The following is a 12,294-nucleotide window of genomic DNA, read 5'->3' as shown; positions in this document are numbered from 1 at the left end:
GATCACTGTCAGGGCTGAATGTTGTACTCAGGGTTTTGTCAGCATTTCAAATAGAAAACTGATTGCTGCTGTAACAGAGCCTACTATTGCTTTAGCAATTCTTTCCCTCTAAAGATATTTTGATATTCTCTGTGAGCATTTCTTTTGAGTATGAGAATATTCTCTCATATTTTCTGGCCGAGTATCTTTGTATTGCAATTGCCACACTAAATGCACTGAAATCCCACCACAATTGTCTTCTCACCATGCGTTGAGCAGATGGCCTTGAGCTTTATGGAGATGATTAATTAAACTGCATGCAACAGGAGTAATTTCTTTTTCTGTGCATAAATTCCTCTTAACATGATTTAAAATTCTTTTGGTGACCAATCTGCTCTGAGGGGAGGGGAGAAAAATATTTTTATCTTCTCCGATTTTCTTTTAAGCATATGCAATATGTGTCTTAAAATAAATGTATCTCTGTGTTGTGCCAGTTGTTGGAAGCAGCTTAAATTTTAAGCTGGTTGGTAAAGCTTAAAAGGGTGTCAGTAAACAAAAAAAAAGGGTGTCAAAAAAATATTTGAATTTGGACACTGGAGATTGTGAATTAAAATGTATGTCAGAAATGTGAATAGTCTGCAGGTTCTGGGGAGGATTTCAGATCTCCAGGAACCTCTCTGCTGTATCTTGTCAAAGCAAGTTTGGCTTTGGATGCTGAATATGTAAAACAAGTTAATTATGTGTAACCTGTGAGTATAGCCAAAGTTTCTTTATAGAAATAACTGACCGAATTATGTCTGCTATAGAAAAATTTTTTTTAAAAGCTTTGTTTTGTATCTGCTGATGTGCTTTGCAGGACAATCTCCTAAAGGGTCAGGGTAATAATTACAGGTGTGTTAAATTATGTAGTCAGTGCTCTGGAAGGTACAGCAGTAAATTCAATGTATGCTGTGGAAATCCAGCAGGAAGGGGCTATAAATGTGCCTGTGCATTTGTGTGTGTGCATATGGGTGTTCCAAGGGATTTGCTGTGTGTTTTTTTTCTGTGGTTTGTTTTTAACAAGTTGGGAAAGGAGAGCTAAAAGGAAGCTTAGTACAAACAGGGGATTGATTCTCCTCCCGGTTATGTGGCCAAGGATATCCGTGTATCTTGAAGAACCTCTGCCTCCACTGCACATCTGTTTATAGCCAGTCTGTGGTGCCTAACTGTGAATAGACAGACCTGAGAAGAATGAAATCTTTTGAGGTTAATCTGCTGTAATCCCTTGCTTGACACCTTTTCTCGCCGCTTCTTAACAGTTTTCAGTTCCTCAGGCAGCCTGCACACGATCTGTTTCCTTTTCCATGGATAACAGCCAGGAAAAAGCTGAGATCTCATCAGAAGGCAAAAATATTCAGAATTCGGTATACTCCTCTACTCCCAGGAGTAGAAATTTGAGTCTTTTTATATTCCAGATAGATTTTGGGAAATGTTATGATGTTGTGGGAGAGCCTTTTTCCTTGATAGGATGAGAAGAAAGAAGGGGATGTGGGCAGGCATGAGCTGACAGTATTCATTGAAGATCCATCTCGGTTGGGTGTTACAGACCGTCTGAAGTTATCCAGTTTAATAAGCAGCCTCGTTTCTCACCCTGCCCTGCCCAGCCTGCCTGGTTTGTTCAGGAAACTTTCTTCCTTTCTCATTGTGTCCCTCCCTGCCTGGCTGCCCCTGCCTCCTCCTTTGGGAGAGTTTAATCCTGGCAGTGTCTGATCCTCAGGCTGCTCTCTGAGCTTTGTGCCACTCTGATCTCTGATCTCCTTTGGCTGGCACATGGAGCAGGGAGCAGAGCTGAGCTCACTGATCAGTTCCTAATCATGAGAGGAGCCCCACTGAACTGAGTGGCTGCCACTCACTGGCACTCGTGTATTGTCACTTGGGCATCCTAAATTAAAAGGCTTCTATAAGGCTTGGCTTGATGCACCTCGGTGTGTGACTTAGCACTTTGAAAAAAATGTAAATATTTGTCTGTTCAAAAGGGGAAACCTTATGCATGTAGTTGGGTTTTTTCCTTTTGTTCTGATGGCTTTTACTGATGCTTTTGTACAGTTACCCCCTGGCCACTCTTGGCAGCGTTTTGGGTCTGTATCTTGTCACAAGAGGGGGCGTTTGGGATGAGTTTTGCACGACAAAGCAGCAGTGAAAGGGTTAATGCCTTCTGGCCTCGCTTAAAGGGCAGCCAGCCCAAATCAGCTCGGAGCATTTGTAGTTCAGAAATGGCTACAGCTCAAATCAGCCAGACTGCTGAGAGAAGGATCAGGGTTGTCTCTGCTCGATGGGGAGGTTGAGATGGGCAGCTCTAACTGGGGGCATGATCTAAGTGGAGCGCTCTTGTTTAATACAAACCTCCTTTTATCTTAATGCTATTGGCAGAGCAACACATTTGTCTCAATTTCCTCCAAACAACAGTTCTCAAGCCAAACCTTGAAAGCTGCAAATTCTGCTTTACCTCAGCAAAATCACACACCCTGCACTGACTCAGGTTTCCACTCAAGGTGAATAATTTTCTGTCCTGTCTCTTCCTGATATTAGAGGAATACGTTAGTGGCATTGATATTTTCACACCTGGAGAACAAAAGAGAAAAAGTTTCTGTTTTAAGTAAAAATCTGGAACCTTCCACAAGGCCACCAGAGCACTGCTCTCCTGTGGCACAGGTGATTTCTGAAATGTGGAACTCAAATTTGGTTTCAGCAGACAAAATAATGCTGGATTTGTTCAGAGTCATTTAATGTGACACATGAATCAATGTGCTTATACACAATTCTGCAGTCAAGGGAAGTGCAATTTTCTGTCAATACGCAAGTCCCAGCACGATGGGACTCTGATTCTAGAGAAGATGCCTTTGAGTTCAAAGAACATTTCCTGACAGAGAAATAGAACATGAGAACATTATACACTGTGCAGAATATATAATTCTGTATACAATTCCCTGCTTTTTAAGACTTTTCTGAAATCAGACTGGTTTTTTTTCCTTTTTCTTTTCTCCTGAGGGAATTAAATCAGGGCTAAAATAATGTATTGTCAGTATTTTCCTTCTCCTCCAGTCACAAAAAGAAACATAAGAAAACATCTTACAATCCTCTTAAAAGGTATCAGAATTTTTGCACAAAACTTTATAATTCAGAACCTCTTGCTGAGCTTCTTAATTGTTATTTCATTAAAAGGGTGCCCAGACTGCAGATATTGAGGATTGCCTTTAGATATGTCTTGATAGACTCAAATTTTATTATTGATTATTTTTAAATTGGTTATTTTATACCTCTTTGCAAATAAAAGTACAGCCCATACTCAGTGAGTTTGTCAGGTTTGAGGTGGGATTTGTTGTTGCTGTTCTCCTCATTAGCCAGAGAAAGCTGAAATATCAGCTAACAGTGAAATCTGATATTCTTTGGCGGGGAACAGCAGGATCCATAAACGCTCTGAATTTCTGCCTCACTACAGCTGTTCAAAGGCATGAAAGATTCCTAGGAAAAACTCAGCTCTGGATATCCCTGGACCAGGGTCCGGTGCAGATTTTTGCCAGGCCTTGCTGCTGTTCTCTGCATTGATCTAATTCTAAAGCTTTGATGATCTCACTGATTTAGTGGAGCCTGCCTGTTTCTGCCAGAGCTGAGTTTGGCTGTGTGGTTTCAGCTGGAGGTGGCTGAGCACAGCTCTCTCAGGCTTGGCCAGGGGTGATTCCCCTTTGATGCTGCCCCAGTTTGATTGTGCAATTCATCAATGCACGGGCTGCACACAGAATGAGCTGAATCCAGACAAGGTTGTGTAAACCTGACTGGATAATCAAGTCTGACACAGCACTTTGCCAGCAGGTGAAAAAACCCACTGTCTTGGAGAATAGATCAGCTCAGGCATCAACTTTATTCTTAAAAGGTGCTGAAATGTAAACATCAAATACTTTGGGTCAGTTGTGTCTTTTCATGAAAAAGGTAGCTTTGTCTAGTGCCAATCTTTCCCTTGTATTTTATATTTTAAATAGGGTGTCAAAGCAAATATCTCAATCCTTTGTTTCTTTCTTTCTTTTTTTTTTTTTTTTTCTTTTTTCTTTTTAAAAATCTTGTTGAATTTCCAATTTTATTGACCATGTACAACTCACCACTTGGGTTAAAACACTGTAACACAGAGGAGCCCAAAGGCTGAAACATGGATTACTGCTATTTATTGTCATTTTACAGAAAAAAATAATTCCTGGCAAATTAATTTAGGTCATACAGTGAAGGATAAGTGTTCCTCCTTCCAGCAACTATTACCAGTGGTAATCCATAGCTACAGAAATTTAGCTTTGGAAAGGTGAATGAATGAACTTGAAATTTTGGAGACTGCTGGAAGAAAAGAATGTGCTATCTCTGTAGCATCTATTCTATTCAGTGTTTGTGAGTGGTTAGATAAAAATTTACTGTGTTCAGTGAGCAAGTGTTTAGGTAAACATTTACTGAAAAAAAATCACATCTTTCAAGCTAAACATGAATTGAATGAAATTTTCATGATTACCAACAGAGACCACCAAGGTCCATTATTGTGTAATCTGTAAATGAAGAAATCATGTCAAAGGCGTCATTATCAGTTTTCTTTAATGAAGCAGCAGTGCTATGCACGGGCACAGCTGCTGAAAAATGACTGTGCACAGAACCAGAGCAGTTTGTATTCATGTTCTCATGGCTTCACCTGAAACATTTTTCCAATCTCATCAGCATCCTGAGAGCGAGTAATGCTTACTCTGTTAAAGCTGGGGAGTTGCACAGTTTTTCCTGCCTGGATGAGGCTGTGCACACTGTCCATGCAGTGGTGCTGAGTTCATGAAGCTGTTAGCATGATCTGTCATGCCAGGAAACATCCTGAAAATAATTAGCAAGTGACTGGGAATATTTAGGCAGGGTGCATGGTAGATATGCTGAATTTGCTGGTAGAAGATTGAAGTTTGCATTTAAAAATACTCAAGGATCTCCAGCAGCTGCTGTACTCGAGTCAAAATATGGCCTTGGTGCAGTCTGTGATGCTCCGGTTGTGGTGAGAGGTAGCAGTTTCTATGATCCACTGCTTATCAGGTGCACACAGAATTCATTTAAAAAAAAAAACCAAGAAAACACAAAATATTGTCATGAGAGGGCTGTCAGCGTATTTTTCCAAGTAGATTTGGTAGGTGCTTGTCTATTACCTTTTGCATTTTTTATCCTGTGTGTAAATTAAATATTGTGGGGGGGAAAAAAGAAAAAAAGACAAAAGTGCATTTTAGATGGGCAGCCTGTGCATCAGCTAATGGGGATGTGTAGGTTAAACTGAAAAATGTAAGAATAATAAAAAGGAAAATTAAGATTTTTGCAAAAATAAGAAATTTTAATAATGTATGTTTACAACGTTCCTTGAGTTAATGGTGACAAATTGCAAGGGGTACTTTCATTATCTACATGTTCACATCACCTTATCTTGATCTGATGGGTAAAAAAGAACAAACTGTCAAATATCATTGCATCTTTTCATTGCTTTGCCTCTAACCACAGAGGAGAATTAGAAGTTAGCTCACTAAATTCATCTCAGTATTTTTTATTTAGGGTTTCCTAGGGATACACAAAGATTTCAAAAAGCTATTTGATGTGGGTGCTTGGGAGCAAAGATTTAATTAGACCATTTCCTATTTAGAAGGTACATATTAAAAATGCATTGCTAAGTTTTTCTGTGTAATTTAACAGAGCTTAAATTCCCTGAAAGAAATGTAAACTTTCCAGAAGAAATGCAAACCACAGTGAAATTCTCGAGGACTGTGCAACTCAGCACTTTGGGTTCAATATTTTATGTTTTGAATAATTTTAAAGTAATCTGTTCTTTTTCTACTGTAAAACAGAATGAGAAAGACACTGCCCTAGTGCACAACAGCATGGTCAGATCAGCAGTTCTTCCTTATTCAGAAATCTAATTTTTATTTTATTTGGAGGACGTGGGACATGGTTAAAAGCCCCCAGAGGAGTGCATTGCCCAAATGCTAAATAACAAGTATAAATAGAAAAATATTGAAATGTTGATGTCAAGCCTTTTATGCTTCTCATGTTGCTCCAAGAAGAGTTTATTCAAAACAAACAGAGAATTCATGATCAGTGGATTATTTACAGCATAAATGTGTGACGCTTGAGAAAATTAATTAAAAGGGAGCAAAGGTTACTTTGTGTAGAATCGTACAGGTACAGTGAAGAGAAATACACAGGAAATTAAATAGAATATTTTCATATATTATTAATCTTCGCCTGTGATGTTTAATTTTTTTTTTTAATGAAAGCAAAGAACACCTCAGTAGCCCAGTATTTGCAGTATTTCCTAGAATAGAAACACACATATTGAAGTGGCAAACCCCCCAAACTGGAAGGTGTGAAGTTTTCTTTGCCTTAACTTGTCTTGAACTGCCAGGATTTTGTTTTGCCTGCCAGGAGGCTGTGTCTGATTTATTTCACTTCTCACAGCATCACAGACTCCTAAAGGCTGGAAGTGGTCTGTGGAGGTTATGTACTCCAAACCCCTGCTCAGGCAGAATATCTTGAATATCTCCAAGGATTTAAATCTTTGGACAACCTGCTCCAATGTTTCACCACCCTTCTGGTAAAAAATAATTTTTAGCTTACATTTAAATGGAATTTCACATGTTTTGCTTTGTTCCCATTGCCTCTTGTTTACAACAACATCAAACTTCTTATTTATTCTTTTGCATTATTAGCCTTTGTCCTTTGATTAATCTTTCAATTCTATTTAATTTAATCTCTCCTGTTTCTTATTTTGATAATATGTTTAACATGTTATATTAATAAGGAGTAAATATTTAACACACCTCTTCCAAAGCCCTTTTTCCAAATCATCCTTACAACTCGCTGACTTATACAGCCCTCCTCTCTAAAAATTTAAGTACAATCAAGTCATATTTTCCATTTTCATGAAAACAAAGCAATAATCAATTCATTTTGCCCAGGGTATATTTCTGGGGAGACCATATTGTTATGGGAACAAAACTCAAACACAGTAATTAATTAGTGACTGGAGACCTTATTTAGGCCCAGAAATTAGGCATAGTTCTCAGGCTAGACTGGGATGCTTAAAAATGTTTAAAATATTTGTGCTTAACACTATGCCCATTCCCATACCTCTGAGAAGAGTCTTTCTCTGACTCTTTGCTCCTTCAGGGAGGGCTCAGCTGCCTGTGCACCAGGACCTGCTGCTTTCCAGGTGCTCAGTGTCCAGACTTTTTCCTCTCCAAGTGCAGTATTTTGCACTTTTCTTTGCTTTTCTTAGTGGGTTTAGCCATGATTTTGACACAGATATTAGCACTGAGTAGTTACTCCATGCAAACTGGGATATTTCTGGCTGTGTCACACGGATGCACAGTGGAGGGAGACAGTGCTGGGATTGCAGCCAGTTCCTGTCAAGTGGGTATTTACAGGTGTACAGGCTTGAGATGCTTGGGGAAAGGGAAATGGAGGGAGCACCAATAGATAGTAGACCTGGAAATGAGCACAAACAGTTTTGGGACAGCAAAGAAACCAAAGGTGACCATCCAATACCTGTAAAGCCTTTTATGGTATATTTGGATGCAATGTCACCTTGTGTACCAACAAAGGAGGGTGTAAAAACATCTTAAAAGATATCCAAACATAACCACAAGCACATTCCACAGGGGGGAGGAGAAGGAAATCACCAGCATCATACTCCTCCCAGAGAAGGGGACCCAGGATGCTGAGGAGTCACTGTGTGTCCCCTGTCCCACTCATCAGAGTGATTAATTTTAATATGCAGAGGGGCAATGAAGGACACCAGAAAAAACCCAGAGATATCAAGAACGTGCATATAATGATTTTAACTCTGTAATTAGGAGATTTTTCCCCTAGTATCTCATTTTCTGTTTCTGCAGTAATTAAATGTGAATTAATCATAGTTCATTGTTTCAGCTATGAACATATCAGATGTAATGACAGTAAATTCTCAACTTGATTTGCAAAGTATGTTTTTAGTATGTTTTTAGCTCACAGTAAAATTTTTGAGTGGGACACCACTCTGTGATCCCTTTTGTAGAGAGATCTCTACCCACATCACTGTTCAGAAACCTGAAGGATGATTGAAGCCCAGACCCCCTTGTTGTTTTTCTGAAAGAGAAAAAGCTGCTCCTGCTTTCTGTGTCTCCTTCAAACCCTGCCTCAAGTGCACTTGTGTCTGTGAGTGGGGAGATTCCTGTCCCCTAAAGAAATTCCCTCTGCTGCTCTGTCTGGGTGATTGATTCTGCCTTGGCATGGAGGAGCTCGAAGACTTGGCTCTTTCTCTGACTGTTCAGGCTTGGTGGGGATTGCACATTGTTTCTAAATTCCATCCCAGAACAAAACTCTGGTTTTGCACCTTTAAATCTTTCTTGCTCTGGCACAGGATGGATCCTTAGGTGGTGCCTTATCAAGAAATCACTTTAGATGAGAAATAAGATGAGTCATCACTTAATATACTAAATCCACTCATTCATTCAAGTCTTCATAAATATTGTCACTTTTTTAAACCATTCTCAGGTAGCTTAACCCCTTATAAATAATACCAGTTTAATACATGTACTTTCACTGTTGCTTCATACCAAAGGCATTGCCATAATCACTGTGGCAGGAAATCTGGGGAGGGAAAATATTGCTGAGAAGAGCAAGTTTGGTTTAAAGTCATGTATCTGTGCAGCTGAAAATAAGAATGAAAATGATCTTTGCAAAAAGAAAAGCCTGTGAATTGACAAAGGGAGAAGTTGGTGGCTTTAAGCACAAACATTTTAAACATTTTTAAGCATCCCAGTCTAGCCTGAGAACTATGCCTAATTTCTGGGCCTAAATAAGGTCTCCAGTCACTAATTAATTACTGTGTTTGGGTTTTGTTCCCATAACAATATGGTCTCCCCAGAAATATACCCTGGGCAGAATGAATTGATTATTGCTTTGTTTTCATGAAAATGGAAAATATGACTTGATTGTACTTAAATTTTTAGAGAGGAGGGCTGTATAAGTCAGCGAGTTGTAAGGATGATTTGGAAAAAGGGCTTTGGAAGAGGTGTGTTAAATATTTACTCCTTATTAATATAACATGTTAAACATATTATCAAAACAAGAAACAGGAGAGATTAAATTAAATAGAATTGAAAGATTAATCTAAGGACAAAGGCTAATAATGCAAAAGAATAAATAAGAAGTTTGATGTTGTTGTAAACCAATTCCCTGCATTTAAATTAAAAGTGATGGGAGTGACAGAGACTGTAAATGGTGCAATTTCTACTACATATTTTTTCCTCTTTTCTGTTAAATTTTGACCTCAGCTAAGTTTTGTCTCTCAGCCATCTGGAGTAAGGTTTTCCCTGTTGTTTTGTACGCAAGAGTTGATTAGAGCAGACTTAGAGGCTGAGCAGCAGATACCATAGCAGATTGGGAAACATCATCCTGCACAATATACCTGATTAAAATAAAAATATCTCGTTCCATCCTTGTACTCGTACACCAGTCAAGTCTCTTCCCCTGATGTTCTGCTTGCTACAGAACATCTCACTGCAGTTTACTTTTTCAGAAACAAAGTGGGATCCCTAAAGAAAAATGCTGAATGAATTAAAAAAACCTTAGTGTCAGTTCATCCAGATAAAGAAAAAATGGTGATGTCTTTAATATTTAAGAATGTGTAAGTACAAGGAAATCTGCAGAGGGAAACAAGGAAGATGCTGTTTTTGAAGGTGTATCCATTACTTGTAATATTCATCACAATATAAAAACTGTTGATAGAGAAAATGGATAGGTAAACCATGAAAATTAAAGTATGTCAACTCAAACTGAACAGTAACATGTGCTGAGAGAATAAAAAAATATTATTCTAAAATGGGAAATCAGAAAACACACCAGTATATTAAAAAGGGTAAAGAATCAGTTTTTTAGGTTAAACACAGCAATTGAATTATATCAGAGGGTATCCATTCCATGCAGTGAAATATATTATGCAAAGGCTTTTGACCTTTAAGAAAATATGTTGATGATTTTCCTCTGCATACAGAAAAATGTCAGCATAGGTGTAAATAAATGTCATTAATTTTGTTTTTGTATTCATAGTATGTCCACAAGGACCGAGATGTGCTGGTATTCAGGCACCTGAATGGAGAGCATGTGAGCCCCTCACTAACCCTCCTGTTCACCTGAGTGCTCAGGCTGTCTCAGGGATGTCAGAGTCTCACATCTCCAAGGAAATGTGCTCTTATCAGGCCTGTGCAAAATTAGGATGCAAAATTCCCATGTGAGGTCTCATTTCTGAAAGTGCACCTATCAAATATATTCAAATCAGGTTTTGAAGAGCTGCTTTCCCAGAGTCCTGAGGAAGTCCAGTTTCTATTTTCTGTTTCCCTAGCTGAAATGTGTTTGTTTTGTGGTTTTGTGGTTTGGTGTCAAATAAACCCCATGCAGCTGTTTGCTCACAATCCCCTGTGGGAAAGGGGAGAGGATCAGAAGGGTAAAAGTGAGAAAACTCTTGGGTTGGTTCAGTTGCTGTAAAGAAATGCTCTTCTATCAACTGAACACCTGCATTGCCATGATCCACAGTTTAATAAATTCCCTGCTTGGTTTCACCAAAGGCTGAAAGGAAATTTAGTGCTCTCAAGGTCCAGGAAAGCGAAAGTGATGGCAATTTTTAAGGAAGCTGAAGGGCTGTCTGTCCTGCTGTTCCAAAAATGTCTCTTTTGATCCAAGCAATGCAGTCCAAAAATACCTTATTTCAGAATCTGCTAATGCTCTTCTGTATTTTCATCATTTCAAGTTTTGGAGATATGATCCATTTCATTATTCAGTGATATGCTCCAGTTGAGTAACATAAGAGTATTTCCTCCTTCCTGAAACAGAAATCATGATATGCAACTTTTCAACAGTTAAAAATGCATTTCTGCTCTTTAGTTTTAAAGAACTTTTTCTCAGAACAAATGCTATTTCTCTAATAGTAGCAATGAGCAGAAATAAATGCCTGTGGGCAACTTAGGTTTCATCAGTATTTTCATACAATTTAATGATGATTGATTGCACAAATTGTTGGGAATTGCAGGCACTCAGCGAATTTAAAAAATAGGTCACTTGCATAGATGTGGGAGCCAAATTTAGGCATCCAAGCTGAAGAAAAATTCATGAGGGTGCTTAATTCCATCTTGCCTACTAGCCTGCTCTGGAGATGCTTGCATCTTGTTTGGATCTTTGATTTCAGCAGCAGTACAGAGATCAGTAAAATCATAAAAGTGTCTGCAGGACTGAATCCAGGCCAGAAATCCCCTCAAAATACATCAGATTGCACCAGGGCTCATAATTCTGCTCCATCCCAGTAATCTTCAGCATGCTGCCTTGACACCCTACAGTGCCACATTACAAAACTGCCACGAGTTTGTTGGGAGAACTATGCTGGGATTTTTTTTTTCCTCTTTAATAGCTAATTGACACATTTTGTACTTTACAATTGAGAGATTAATTAGGAACTCAGTGATACAAGACTTCATGATAGCTACTTTGTAGGCTTTTTTACTCTGTTATATCTTTCAGTATATCATTCAATTTGAATTTAGGTTTGAAATGTGCTATGAAAAAATGTTTTCCTGTACTGGCCTCATTTTCAGGCATTAATAACCAAACCATTCACTCTGCATTAAGAGTGTGGACATAATGGCTCTCAAAATAATTTTACCTTAGCTCTCCACTTAGGTCATGAAGCCTACACAGTTCTGGAGCAGATGAAAATAGAAATACTGTCCACAAATATTATTTTAGCAGGACAACAAGGGGTTTAAGCCTGGTCACCATGGATTTATGAAAGTCAGGTGCTGCTTGTCCCACCTGAGCTCCCTTTATGACAAGGAGGGCAGAGGGAAAGGCTGTGAATGTTGTCTGGCCAGAGTTTATTAAAGGATTTGACACTGATTTTATCACTGATTTTTTGACACAGAATTTTCCTGGGAAAACTGGCTTTCCATGGTATGGATGGGTGTAGCCTGTGCTGGGTGGAAGCTGTCTGGATGGCTGGGCCCAGGGCCATCAGTCTCTTCTCCCAGGAATCAAGGGACAGGATGAGAGGAAATGCCCTCAAGGGGTGTCAGGGAGGTTTAGGTTGGAAATTAGGGATTTCCTCCCTGAAAGAGTGGTCAGGCATTGGAACAGGATGTGCAGGGAAGGGCTGGCACCAAAACCCCTGTGGATGTGGCTCTGAGGGGAGGACTTGGCAATGCTGGGTTGACATTTGGACTTGGTGGACTTGGAGACCTTTTCCACGTTTAACAATTC

The 12,294-nt window shown here is 39.1% G+C and overlaps 1 long non-coding RNA gene across 1 annotated transcript in view; it reads left to right on the top strand.

Moving 5' to 3' along the window:
* LOC141728306 (uncharacterized) overlaps nucleotides 1–12,294 on the top strand; it is a 232,446-nt gene that overhangs the window by 169,755 nt on the left and 50,397 nt on the right. The gene's annotated exons all lie outside the window — the stretch shown is intronic.

Source organism: Zonotrichia albicollis, chromosome 2, assembly GCF_047830755.1.
Source record: "Zonotrichia albicollis isolate bZonAlb1 chromosome 2, bZonAlb1.hap1, whole genome shotgun sequence".
In the NCBI taxonomy this organism is placed as follows: Eukaryota; Metazoa; Chordata; class Aves; order Passeriformes; family Passerellidae; genus Zonotrichia; species Zonotrichia albicollis.
This window is presented reverse-complemented; position numbering and strand designations above follow the sequence as displayed.